The sequence below is a fragment of the Equus przewalskii genome, chromosome 4 (genome assembly GCF_037783145.1).
Source record: "Equus przewalskii isolate Varuska chromosome 4, EquPr2, whole genome shotgun sequence".
In the NCBI taxonomy this organism is placed as follows: Eukaryota; Metazoa; Chordata; class Mammalia; order Perissodactyla; family Equidae; genus Equus; species Equus przewalskii.
In genome coordinates, this window is record NC_091834.1 from 16,006,523 (window position 1) to 16,021,427 (window position 14,905).

A 14,905-nucleotide genomic window follows, 5' to 3' on the forward strand; every position below is an offset into this window, starting at 1 on the left:
TTACTTAACAAAACCTCAAAGACAATTAACAGGACTAGAATCCAACCTCTAAAGGGTGCAACATAATTTTTATCTCCACAATTATTCTCATTATTTTACCAAAGATAATTACAGTAGAACTAATTTGTTTATATTAAAAACTTGACCTGATTATTTATATAAGTGAAAGTAAGAGTACTCACTGAGAGTTTCTGAATTCTAGAGGGATCAGGTAGGGAAAAAAAGTAAATGTTTCATCTTTGTTCACAAAGGTAATGTCTTAACAAATTGTTGATAGCTTTAGAAAAAAGATTTAAATCCAGAAAAACCAAACATGAGAGCATCCTTGTTGGTTCATGTAGTCCCATGTAATTAATGCTTGTTCTTGATCTTTGGTTGACAGTTTTATGATGCCATCAGTCTCTCTGTAAGATTTCTGTAATTTCATATCCAGTTCAGTCTTATGATCTGAAAGTTTATCAGAAACCTGTTTTCTAGAGAAAGTGTCAGAGTCCTTTCCACGCATCTCTTTGAAGATGAAACATATTTGCAAAAGCACCAGAGTAAAACAATAACTATTTATAGACGACAAAAGACTTAACATTATAATGCAATTGACAAGGAAACTAGGTTATTTTTATGACACAACATTTTAGGATAATAACTAGAATTACAAGTGATAACATTATACCAGGACATATTAGAATTTTAAAAATTTCATTCAATTTCTAAAACATTTATGTTAATAATATTCACACATAGTATATAATCTAAGAAGGTTTATCATCATTTATTTGACAATGCTTCCCATGTGATTAAACAAACCAAATAAGCCTAATTAGTTTAATATTTTCGTTTTTATAGAGAGGACAAATCTTTTGAGGTGACGTGTTCTGGGGTCCTCTCTAAAACCTCAAAATTATTTCCAGGTCAAAAAGACTTTATTTAGAATTTGATTTGTGGAAGTTTGTTAAAAATATCAAAATGTTTTAATACACTTGGTCAAATAGGATCATAGGTCACTTTAAAACCGTGCTTGGTTATCCATTTAACCATGATGACAAAGATTTTCAGGCAAATACAAAAATTTAAATAGTTGTAAGAAAAACCTTAGCGCTTGTGGTTAAAGACCTGATAAAAACGATACAGAAATTATTTTGATAAAACATAAAATCCCTGTCTTTTTGGTAGACTACTCAAAGGTAAAAAAAAAAAAAACCTTTGAGAATCTCTTTATGAAGAGCAGACTAAAAGCCCCCCAGAACTTCATCCTTGTACTAGAGAGAAAACCAAATTCTAATTTTGCACCAGCCTACTTATGATACTAAAACTCATTTACTTAATTAAATTCATTCCAATCTTAGCCAGCTTGACCAAGCACAACATCCTTTTCTCAGGGTTCCTCTTCCACAAACCTTCTATAACTTTCTTTTTTACATTCAGAGTTTGTGCTTTCTTCTTTCCCACAACCAGTTTGTACTTAAGAACAAATTTACTTTAACAAAAAAAATCTCCATTCCTTATACATTTTTTTACTGAAAACATACATTTTCTCATAGCATAAACTTTTAATGTGGTACAAGACATATTTATTAATAGACTGAAACATCTTTTAGTTTTTTCCTGTAATAAGAAGCCAAAAGTAGATAAATGTATGTTTAGTAATTAATGTCTAATATTTTACCTTATCTGGAAATGATCTAGATACTCAATAAATTCCTGTCATTGAACTTTAGCAAAACTCTAAGGTTTCAAGTTACCAAAAGGTGTTGAAGTTATTTTCAAGTATACATACCATAACACATAATTATTGTTAAAAAAGTTCACCTAAAAACCTTTACATCTTACTTACATCTATTTATTTCACTTGTTCCCGATAATTATATTTAGATTACCTACAAAAACTTAATGAGACATTAGACAAAGTCAGCCATCAATTTTTTGCTGCCAAATTTCCTAAGAGATACCATGAATATGTTTGGCTTTTGGTACGCTTAGGTAGAACAAAAGTGTTATATTTAACGTTGATAACTCTAAAGACAATAAACTTAAATTAGCATTAATACCAACATTTTCTTAGATCATGTCATCCTGAAGTTCATTTGGGTTAATTTCTATTATATTTAGAAACAACTTATATAAATGCTTGCTTTAAGCCAATTAAATAGAGCTCTTTTAGAAATTATACTATCCAGACAGAAAAATATCACATATTTGCAACCTACATATGTATATCCACACCTACATAGAGACCTCATAGCTATAGTTTTAAAATAACTGCCATGAATCAGGTACAGTAATACGAAGTTCATAGTTATGAAAGAATACTTGGATCCAAACTGTGTTCCTGGCAGATGGAAAAAATTAAGGTTACCTGGTTAGATGTCTAAAGCTTTTTCCTACTACCATTTGTGGAGAAGACACTTAAGAGGCTAGATTTGGGGCAAGAGTGCTTCTATAGCTGTTTGCCTCTTTTTTCCTTTTTTTTTCTTTAGTCTCAGAAATTGAAGATGGTCTAGATAACAGTTCCCAGAGAGATTATAAGCCTTTTGAGATAAGCAGGGGAGGTTTTTGAGATTGCTGAGGGGGAACAGGTGGAATTTGAAATGTCTCTAGAGCTGCATTTCCAGTTTTGCAAAGAATTGTAAGATAAGAACAGTTGCTCTCAGTTTCTCAAAAATTAGGTTATAACTTAAATGACATCAGAAGTTGATCGACCTGCCCAAGTACATCATCCCTAATTTGCTTCCTTCCCTCTGGGTACATAGTTTTATTTTACCTTATGGAAGAAGGCCTATATAAAAAACTTTCTATCAGGCTCCAAATATCAGCTTCCAACTTGGCCAAATTTATGATCATAAGTTACTAAATCCTTTCCAATATCCTGTCAGGTTTCAGCCAGGACAAACAGTAAATACTTCTGGCAGTATTAACTCCATTAATTTTTAATTTTAGTTTCCTCTTGGCTATTTAAGGGAATAATGTAGCAGTTTACTAGAAAATCTCTTAGAGTCTTGTCAACTCTGGGAGGAACCCATATGGGGGCCCTCCTTTAAAGGTTGATATGCGAGCGTCTGTAAAGCCATTAACTTAATGGACTTTTGCTTATTTTCTTTTGGGTACCTCTTATATGTTTCATTAGTTTTTCATTAGTTTTTTGCAACAAAACTTTCAGTAAGGCTATTTTGGAATTTTGAAGACTTTGCTCTTAAGTACACTTCTTAAATGATCTTCTCTAATTGGAATGTTCCTGCTAATGGCTAATGTAATTCCCCTGAGGCTGGAAGCAGTTTGGTAGGACCCTAGCCACAAGTGCAGTTAACCAACATTTCTGTCCAGCCATATTTTGGGGCCTCCAACCTGATGGTTACCAAGCAAAGCTTTCAGGACACGACACAAGCTTAGTAAGTTCTTGCTGGGTTTTTTTGTAAATATGTACAGCTTCCAGATGATGGTTTTGAAGCAGGTGTGCTGGAAGGTGGTGTGCTTGATTCTTTAGAAATTAAAGGTTGCGTTCAATTTGTCTCATTCGTGGTTTTCAAATCTAGTTCACAAAAAGACAAGTTTTGGAAGCTCAAAGGAGTCCCAAAGTGGCCACTGTAATTTTAAATCATCTTTAGTATTATCAGTCCACTGGGTCAAGAATTTACAAGAGGAAGGACTGAAGTCCTTAAACATAAAACTAGCTGGACTTCCTGAGGGAGGAACTTCTCAGGAAACTTTAGAAAATGAAAGTCCCATGGTAAAGAAAATTGTGCAACTTAGAAGGACAATACACTTTTTTATAGGCACATTAACACGGTTAGCTAAGCCTTGGGTCTCTTTGAGTCAAACTAATACCTAAGAGGGATGTGCCACAGGGTTGGGGATTGTGTGATGTTTTTACAGTGTACCTTGTTTCAGAGAAGTTTTCTTGAGGTTGGTGAATGACCCAGTGTTGATCTAGCCCATCCTGTGACCAACTTATTCCATCACAGGAGCCTTCCTAAGGTGGCAAGCACTCTAATGTCTCTTAAGTGCTTGACCTGTGCCCACCAATTTTATGGCTTTGGCTTCTAAGATGTCCGTTAGCAATAGCTTTAACCTCACGTGCATATTAGCCCACAATAAAGTTTGTCTAAACAGAAAGTTTTACTGAGGGAATCACCTCCAAAACTCAGAATACTCACCTATCTCCTAAGGGAATCTCCTCCTGGAGCAAAAGCTGCATTGGCGCTGAAACCAGAGTGTCCTCCGCTTGCTTGAGGAAAAACCTCTCCTTTGATGAAAGGATGATGAAAGCACCAGTCCCAAAGGGAGGGAGACCTGAGGCTGAGAGGTCCCATAATCAGAGGTGTCAGCTGTCCATGGAAGTGGCTGAGTACACAAGGGGACTCGTGTTGGTCCTGAACCTGTTTCCAGGGAACACTGGTCTGTGAAAGTGAGATTGCTTCAGATCCCACTTCTGACACCATATGTCAACCTATAAAAACAGAAACCACTTTAAGAGGCAAAGCGTTTATTTGAGATCAAAGAATTGCAATCTGGGGAGCACAGATTCAGGTAGAATCTCAAATAGTGTCTTGATTACAGGAGAGGGGCTCAGGGCTTTTATGGGAAAAAGGGAGGAAGATGAGGTACATTGTATTAGAGAAGAGTTCATTGGTGCTAGATGAGGTAAGGCTGGGATTGTACTTCCTAGATTGGCTTGAGATTCGGTCATCAGGCAAAAGGCTAACTTGCACTTCATTGACTGGTTAGTGATCCGGTCATCAGCAAAGCCCCATTTCATCAGTCCTTACAAACAGGATATTCTTGTCCTTACTGACTTCTTGGAACACTGGTGGTTTGGTCCAGTTTGGAAGATAAAGAAAGCAAGATGTGCAAGGCAATTCCTCTGTAATGGCTGCTCCAGCTCTATTTTAATAGGACTCCACTCATGTCATCTTTCATAATGCGATTCCTTGTCTTATTCCTGATTTTTAAAGAAAATGTCTGTAAGATTTTATCATAAAGAATAAAGTTTTCTGAAGATTTTTGATGGACACGTTTTCAGGTTAAGACTTTTTCTTCCATTTGTATGTAATTAGATTTAGCAAGAATGTGTAATGAATTTCATCAAACGGTTTCACTGCATCAGTTGAGATGATCATATAGTTTTTCACTCATTCATCTATTCATCTATTAATTCCCCTATTAATCACTATTCCTCTATTAATTTTGAGAATGATATTTATGGATTTTTCTAATGCTAAAAAAACATAATAGTTCATAAAAGAAACTAGAGTATTCCTTCTTTTTCTATTCTCTGGAAGAGTCTGATTCTGGAGAGATCTACTCTTCAAAACTTTGTAGAGCTGACCACTGAAATCTCTGGGCCTGCTGTTTATTTAACTACTGACCCAACTCTTTTAATGATTATAAAGCTACTCAAATGTTTTATTTCCTCTTGAGATGTTATTCATAAGTTATATTTTTCCAGGATCAGTTTACATATGCTTTCACATATATTGGCTCAAATTTATTAATGGTATCTTCTTAATTTTCCTTAAACTGTGGTTTCTGTGACTAAGTCATCTTTTACCTTCCTAATATTTGTTTATAGTTTCTCTCCTTAAAAACAATCTCTACAAAGGATTGTCAATTTTATTAGTCATTTTAAAGAAACCATTTGGCTTTGTTGATTCTTAAGATTGAATACTTGTTTTCTATTCAATTTTAGACTTTACTAACACCGTCCTCATCTGCTATTTGAGTTTCTATAATTCTTTATCCAAACTCTTAATTTGTGTTCTTAGCTTTTTATTTTCAGCCTCTCTTCTTCCTATTTAAGTACTTTAGGCTATAAATTTCCCATTAAACACTGTGGCCATTGTATCTCTTAAGTTTTGATATGCAGTATTTTTTTATTGTTCATGTTAAATATTTAAAAATTGTCCGTTATTATTTCATTTTGAGTTATGAGTTATTTAGATATATAGGAACATTTACTAATCTTTTTCTATTTACATACATTTTAATTTTACTGTGGCCAGATGACTTGTCTGTATGAATCTGAGTCTTTGAAATTTTTGAGATTTGATTTGTGACCTAGTGTTAAATTTTTGTAAATGCTGTATATGTGCCTAGAAGAATGTATAGTGAATAAAACAAGTTTGTTAATGGTGTTGTTCAAATCTCATTTATCTTCATTAATTTTTTTGTCAGCTTGATCTATTAATAATTGAAAGAAGTGGTTTTAAATCAACCACTCTGATGATATGTTTGCCAATTTCTCCTTGTAGCTCTACCAATTGTAAATTTATATATTTGGTGTGCACTATTTGCAAGTTTAGAATTTTTATGTTGACATGGAGTAAATATTTGTGTCCCTTCAATTTGTTGTTGAAATCTAATCTCCATTGTGATGGTATTTGGAGGAGAGGCCTTTGGGAGGTGATTAGGTCATGAGAGTGGGGCCCTCAGGATGGGATTAGTGCCTTTCTAAGGAGAGGCCTCAGAGAGCTAGTTTGACCCCTTTCCACCATGTGAGAACACAATGAGAAGTCGGCAGTCTGCAACCCGGAAGCTGGCTCTCAGCAGAACCTGACCATGCTGGCACCTTGATCTCAGGCTTCTAGCCTCCAGAAATGTGAGGAATAAAGGTCTGTTGTCATGGTACTTTGTTACAGCAGGCTGAGCTGACTAAGATGTATACATTCCTGACGGATTGAAGCTGTTGTTACGTCGCAACCTTCTCTATCCTGAGCAATACTCTTTGTATTAAAGTTTATCTTGCCTGATGTTAACATTGCCACAAGCCTTCTTTTGGTCAGTGTTTGCATTTCTTTCTCTGTTTCTGACTATGCAAGTGTGAGTGTTGTTAGCTATTAGCTTCTGTAGACAAGAAATTGCTTAATTTTGTTTGTATGCCCAATATTTGTCTTTTTATACACCACATGGTTCAATCATTTTTCTGGTTCCACTTTCTTTTCCTCCTGGAGCAATTCTTTAGAAGTTTCATTATTGTAGGTAAAATGGCACAGTTCTCTCCTTCTTTGATTTCCTGAAAATGTCTTTATTTTATCCTCATTCATGACAGTTTCTTCCGAAAATTGCACAATTCTAGGTTGAGAGTTATTTTTTCTCAGTCCTTTAAGTTATAATTCCCGTTTTTGGGGGGCTTCTCTTTGTTGCTGTTTGAAAAGTCTCTTCTCAGTCCACCTGTTGCTCTTTTCCAGGTGACAGATCTTTCTCTTTTGGCTGCTTTTGAGATACTGTGTTTACGATAGTCTCTGATGCTTGCTCACTTCTGTAACTACACCTTCAACGGCTTAAAAAAATCATTCATCATTAGTTCCGACCCTGTATAAGATCATTACAATGTCTGAGGTCCTTGAGGGTCTAAATCTGTTGTTTGTTTTTTCTGCTGACTGTCATGCTCAGTAGTTGGTTTCCTTACATCTTTGATGATCTTTGCGTCTGAACTCAGGCTTGGGTTACGTTAGTCTGGAGAACTGGAATCCCAAACTGAGATGCTTTCCTACACGGAGCACTTGTGCCCAGGGGCACCTCGGGCTGAAGTCCCAGCAGGTTCCTTCATTTCTTCCCCTCTTCCTCCCTTCTCCAATTTTCAGTATGAAAACTTTCAAACATATGGAAAAGTGAAAGGAGAGTTTTCTTGGATTGAATCAATTCAATGAAGGTTACAGACACTGTGGAACTCCATCCCTGAATGCCTCAGCATCCATTTCCTAAGAATCGAGACACACTCTAGTTCATCGTCACAGCATCATTATCACTCTTAAGAAAATCAAGTCAACTGGCCACTTAGTAATTCCCCAAAATCATCCAAGACCCAGGCCATTCTCACGTTTCCCTCACTGTCTCCAAAGGTTCTTCTGTGGACTTTTAAAAGCTAGGATCCAATCAAAGGTCATGTATGGCAATTGATCATTATGTCACTTTTATTCTAGAAGAGTCCCTGTACCTACTTCATATAAAAGAAAAATTCTTTTGTACATAATTTCCCAAAGGGAAGTGGTGGGGGACTGGCTTTCCCACACACACCACATGAATTCCATCCTGGGCCCAAGGTGACTGCTCCGGCTATCCCTTCTTCCCACCATCAGGAAGGAAGAAAGGTTAAGTGGAAGACAGACCTCCTCCCCCCAACCCATGACCCACCCCTTTCCTCATCCCCCACCTCCTCAGTCACTCTCCCCGTGGGGCTGATTCTTCTGACCTGGCTCCTCCCCCGCAATCTCTCAGGGCATTTGTAGGGGTCTCTTGCAAGCACTTGCATGACGTCTGGATCACCCCATTTTCACAGCAAGGAGGGATCATCAGAGTCACCCTCCTTTTTACAGATGAAAACGCTGAGGCTGAGAGTAAGAGGGGCTGGCAGAGGTCACACCTGGACAAGTGGAGCGCTGGCTCCTGAAAGAGGTCCACGGGCAGAAACAAACAAGACATTGAACTCCACAAATTTTTGCAAAGTGGGCCAAACCCCCCGCCTGCCACAAGCACCTCCCACCAAAATCAAGGTGCAGCATCCAGGAGTGCTGAGCAGCCTGCTTGGCGTGCTCACAGGCAGAGGTGTGCAGACAGGTGTGTGCAGGGTGGGGGCAGGGGGGCTGCGCACTGCCACCTGCGGGGACTGAAGCCATTCCTTTGTGCCCACCAGCTGTGAGCAGTCAGATCTGGCTCTGCAGCATCCTCCCAGCATCTGATCGACCATCCCCCTGGGGTGCAGTGGCATCTCCTTGGAGTTCTGGTTCTCTCTCCATGATGACTTTGATAGCATTCTAACTCCCTCTGTTTCTTGCTGAGAACCTTAATTAATGCTCACAAACTGAGGATTTACTCTCTGCTTGCTGAAGCACTGGGAGAAAAGCTGGTGGAAGGAAAGAAGACTGTCTGTGGGGAGAAGGAAGATTGCCTATGGTGCTCAGGCTCTCTCTTTTTAAACATCTGACCAAAGCAAATGCACATCGACCAGACTTCTCCAAGGCAGCCCAAGGCCCTGGTTTATGGTAATTTCCAACCAGGCCCTGGAGGCGGGCTCTGCACCCGATCAGCGAGATCAGCGTCTGCATCTTCCTTCAGCAGGCCGGCAGCAGAGACTTAATCACTGTAAACCGAATCAACGGACGAACCAGCTTGCATTTCTTTTCTGTTTACAATTTGTCCTGTCCTGCAAAAGAAATATTATTGCAATAATAATGCTTATTCTCCTTATGCCTTACAAGGGCCAGTGTCCTTCCCTATATATTCTGATGTATTCACTGGTCCTCACAGCAAACCTGTCATGTGTTAGATTCAAACCTCATCTTATCAAATTGCATTTTTCTGATTATAAAATTTTGTCATAAAGATTTTGTAAACCACGGAAACATTTATAGAGAAGGAAGAAACAAACACCACATTCTCACCTGCTGGAGAGGCGTGGCTGTCTGTCGGCATTTGTGCCCTCCTGGGTCCTCATCTCACGTTGGTGAGGGTGACCCTGTGGTGCTGAGCCCAGCAGTGGGCGCACCGAGGGCCACGAGTGATTGGGCAGCTTACCCTGACTCAGTGGCCATCGGCCCTGTGAGCCTCAGTGAACCTGGATCCATGAGCATTGGCTGAGTCCCCTCCCTCGGGACCTGAGGAGGGGGCCATAAAACCACATAAGAAGTGGGTCACGGTGCTGCAGGAGTTCACAAGGGAGGGAGACAGAGGTAGGTAAATAATTACCATTCAAGGCTGTAGTAGTTTCCTGGGGCTGCCATAAAAAATAGCCCCAAACAGTGCGGCTGTTTTACAACAGAAATTTATCCCCTCACCACGTGGAGGCCAGGAGTTGGAAATCAAGGTGTCAGCAGAACCGTGCTCTCTCTGAAACCTTTGGAGGAGAAGACCATCTTCCTTCCGAGTCCCCTCCTCTTATAAGGACACCAGTCATTGAATTTGGGGCCCACTCTAAATGCAGGATGATGGCATCTCGAGATCCTTAACTAGTTGCATCTGCAAAGGCCTTATGTCCAAATAAGGTCACATTCTGAGGTTCCAGGTGGGCATGGGGGACCCCATTCAGCCCACTACAAAGACACACATGGAGGAGTGGCAAGGCGAGGGAGCATGGAGGGAGAAGCGGTGTGGGGTGGTGGCGGGGCTCCTTTGATGAAGAGGGAGCCAAGTTGGCTCTTAAATGGTGGATGGAAGGATTGTGTTTTATCTTACCAGCCTCCAACCTTCCGCAAATGACATGGCTCCAATGGGGCGCCAAGCTGTGTGTCTTCCCAACACCCTCTTGCCTCAAGTGGACACAGGACCCAGGCTCTAGGCTGCCTAATCAGACACCCTGAGCTCCTGGCACAGCGATTGTCCCAGGAGCGAGCACATGGCCCTGGCAGGGCCAGGAAGGCCCTTGGCAGAGATTCCCAGCAAATTCTGGGAAGACTTTTCCCCCTTTCAATGATACACCCCAAGTAGGCAGACTGAGGGTGCTGGGCTATCTTTCCTCCCATGTGGCCTGCGAAAGAGCCAAGGCACAGGGGGGCTCCTTCTCTTTGTTTTGTTGCTTCTGCTGGTGTCTGGAAAATGTGATTTGGGCCTCAGGATCCATCAAAGACGTCCGGGAACCAACCCTGCTGCTCTGGCTTCCACTCCTTCTGGTAGTAGCTGGAAGATTTTTGCCCAACGCAATGGGTGAAACTCTGCAAGGCAGAGGAGAGTTTTGGAGGGTGCCCAGCCATGCGGGGAGTGGCAGGGAGCAGAGAAAGAATCACTAGTGGGAGTTGGGGTGACCAGCACACTGGTGTGCGGGGGGTCGGGGGGGTGAGGCAGTGGGGCCAGAGAGCCAATGGCTGAGGTGCTGGCCTGCCCAGCCCTGCCCAGAACACACATGCTACATGTGTTCCTCTAGGTGTTCCAAGGTCAAGTTCATTGAAAGGCTGCATTAAACCAAGGTAAGTGGGGATCTCGCCCGCAGCATCTCTGCAATGCATTCAGACAGAGCATCTCTTTTCTTAGGGTTTTCCTTAGCATGTGTGCTGTAAAAACACGTTTTGGGGGATGCTCTGAGGCAATAGGAAGCATGTTTCTTTTAGAGCAAGAAATGGATAAGAACCCTCTCTACATTTCAGGGAAAATGTGCTGGTAACTGAGCCATTGGAAGGTGGGCGGTTCCAGTGGTCCTGGCAGGAAGGGGGGAAGACCTGGACGGAGGTTGCTGCAGTGGGTGTGAGCGGAGACGCAGGGGAGGAGGCTATTTCGGGCGGATCCTTAGGATTTGGAGACAGATTGGAGGGACGTGGGGCGGGGAAGGGAGGTGTGGAGGAAGGCGGGAGGAGGCGGTGCCTGGAGACCCAGGGAATCTGGTGGGCTGGGGTGGGGTCTGCTCACACTTCCCACCGGCTGACCTGAGCGCTCACGGAGACTGTGACCCAGAGCTGCCACCCCATTCCCGGCTCTTCAGCAGGAGGAAGGGCTGGCTTAGCCGGATCCCACGCGGCGAGCACCGGCCCGCGGGCAGCGTGGCTCTTCACCAGCCTCCACCCGCGCAGAGCGCCCGCTGGGAGCTCCTCCCTCAGGTGCCTTTGGGGCGCGGCCGTGCGCACAGCAAAGTCCCTTCCTTTACAGGAGACTCAAAATGTATTTTAAAATCCTTCTAGAGTTTTGGTTTTCCTTTTAATCCCAGATGGCTTTTTCAGCCTCTGGCTCCTATATTTAACCTATTTAATGAGATTTCTTTTCCAGTAATTCCTGAAACTGGTAATCTCTAATTGGGTCAGATTCTCTAACCACAAGCCAGCGATTCTATTTTTAGCGCAAATCCTCAGGCTGAAGCTTCCCTGCCTTTTGGGTGCAGCTGTCAGAGCTGACTTTCCACAGAGCTCGCGCTCTCCTCGGCACACCTTATTTCCCACACTCCCCCGGGACGTTTCAGGGGGAGCCTGTGGGTCCTGCTCTCCTGCCGCCCCCGTCGTCAGCCCCGGACCCCACAGGAGGGTTTACTCGAATCTGTTTAATGCCGGTCAGCTCAGGTCCCCTGTGTCCCTAAGAATAACCAAGTCCGTGGCTGGCTTTGGGGCAGCTCTGAGTGCGAGCCTCTCCTGCTGCCTTTTGTCCCTGTTGTGAACAGTCCCCCAGGGAAAGCCAGCACTAAGAGCATTTTCATGAGTGTAAGGACCCTGAGCGTCACTGAGGTATTCATGGAGAATCTGGCCCGTCCTTGTTCAGCCTGGGGACCCTGCTCTGCCTCACGGAGCACAGACACTGCTTCCTGCCGCCACCCTCCTGCCACCTCCAGGGTGGGAGCCCTTGTCCACACTGACCCCCATCCTCTCCAACGGCAGAGCTGAGCGCCTGGACACTGCCTGTGTCCTGCCTTTCTCCCACTAGACTGTGAGCTCTTGGCGGGCAGCGTGGGGCCTTTGTCACAGCTGCATCTCTGGGAGCCAGCCGTGCGTGTCTCCTAGGGTGGCCCTCAGTGGCCCTGCCTGCAGGGGGCCAGACCAGAGCCCCTGACTGAAGGGCGCGCAGCTCTGTCATGTGGGGCCAGGGAATTGCTGGCGGGAAGAGGCCCCAATCATGTCTGGTGTGGATGTGCGTGTCGTTGGAGCCCATCCCACTAAGCAGGTCATCACAGGGACCCGCGGCCAGGAAAACCAAGTCCCGTGTCCCTAAAAGCAGGGGTGCTGGGAGAGGGAGACAGGCTCACGGCAGAAAGGGAGCAAAGTGTCCCTGCATTCTTGCTCCTGACCCCCGATTACCCTGTCTCTGCTTCTCAGCAGTCTCTGCCAAGCTGCACTCTCCCTCTGGGGCTCTTCTGGGAGGTTCTGCCCCCTTCCCACCTCCCAGGAACACTCAAGAGGACAGTCAGCTCATGCTCACCTTCCCCACCAGCCTCAAGTCTGGATGGGGAGGTCATTCCTAACCTCAAACAATTTCCATTGGCAGGTCTCGGCCTAGTTTTGGTCCAGAAAATAGAGTCACCCTCTCTGGTTCCTTTCAGGCCCAGCTCCCATGTCTAACCGATGCCAACTATGACTATGCAGTGGCCTTCCTGAGAGAACCGTGTTGACATGGTTCTAAATCAACCAAGAGGTGGTCAAAGGAGCATCAGAGTTGAAGCTGTGTCCTAAACATCCCCTTGGGTGATACTCCGTCAGGGCGAGGGGCCTGAACCCCAGTGCCTCTCTCTCCTGACTCCACATCCCCAGCACCTTCCAGCATTCTGCCCATGGTGGCCAAGTCTCGCTTGCTGCCCCCTGAAGCCACACCCAGGCGAGGACACATGGTGAAGACTGGCACCATTTGTGAAGTCTTTCGTCATCCCCAGGATTACCAGGGACAAGTGAAACCTGTCCAGGGAAACCACACCGTGGCTGAAATCCCTGAGGGAGAGCTCTGCCCTCCTCAGCATGGCATAGACTGGGATGGACCTCAGAATCAGGAACCAGCAAAGTCCCGCACGAGAGTGACGTCCCTGAGCCCCAGGTTGTCCGCAGGATCCTGGGGGCCGGGCAAGGACAGAGCCAGCTCCTGGGCAGGGCACTCGGCCCCCATACGTCCACTGCCAGACAAAAGCTCCCTTCCTTCTCGGAAAATACCCAAGCACCCTTGCTTGGAAACTAATTTCTTTTGAATTTAATACAAAGAAGTTGCAACTTAGAGAAAATAGGAAGGGGATGCCCTTACTTTGGCTTATTGAGAGAGGTGGGGTTACATCTGGGGTGGGGTTACATCTTCCCTAGAACACCTGGGAGGGGATGAGTGGGCTCAGATGAGCCGCTGTCTGCACCTGAGCATGTCTACCACGGCCTCTCTTCTGAAGTCATCTGGACCCTTCCATCCATCCCGTGGCCCACATCCACTCCTCATAAGGCCAGTTGTCCCACCAGGATGACAGAGATACCTCACAGGACTCCCAGCTCTGTGCAGGAGAGGAGGTCAGCCCCCTGTCCACCCTGTGTCTGGATCCTTATCTGGGCACCAGGGTGTGCTTTGAGCCTCAAGAGCTCAGGGCACCAGGTCTCCCTGTTGCTGCCAATAGCCCACCCTTCTAGGGGCTCAGGCGCCATCTGCAGAGCCCAGCGTGGCCTGACCCCACTGCCCCCACCACGGGGCTCACCTGAGGACACGCTTTCTTTGGGAAGCACTTGCCACAGTGGGGTTACACATTTATCTGTGTGATTATTAGGCTGGTGCTGGCCTCTCCCAGCGGCTAGGAGTCCGGCTCTGCTGGATATGGAATCCTAAGTGACAAGGGCACAAGTGAAAAGGGAAAGTCCCTGTCACACAAACCTCCTCCTGCCAGCTGGGTCTTCCTGCACACCAGGTGCATAGTCAGACCTTGTCTGAAGCCTGTCACCCCCAGGTCTCCTGGGCCAGAGACCTGGGCCCACAGTCATGTGGAGAGGAGTGGCAGAGCCAGCTCTGAAGCCTGGGTTAACATTCTCCTCTGCCTACGTGGTACAGAACAGTGATGTGTGAAGGGCCCTAACCTGTGAGCCTGAACCTGCGGCCTCTGCTGTGTGGTTCAGTGGGCGGCATGCTGGTTGTCTGCCCGCTGGTCATCCATCCACTAGTCCAGCTCAGTTCCTGCTTTAGCTTGAGGACCCTCTTGTCCTCGGTTCCAGCCATCTGGGCCATGCCCCTCGGTTCCAGGAGTGGACACCTTCCTCCCGTGGCCTCAGCCAGGCTGGTCCGGGTGCAGCCTCCCCAGGCCTCTGAGCTGCAGGCTGAGGCTGTGGCCATTTGCTGCCAGGCATGGTCCTGAGTCAGCCATCCAGGCTTTCAGTCAGGAGAGTGAACACAGATTAAAGTGTTCAGGGTCTGAGTCTTCTGTCCCTGTCTGACTGGAGAAGTCCTAAACAGATCCCCAGGACCAATTCCACTCGCTGTCCACAAACTGTGTTCGTGGGCCCTGCATGCCCCAAACAACAAGTCCACCAGGAAATATCTGAGAAAGGCTTGGGAA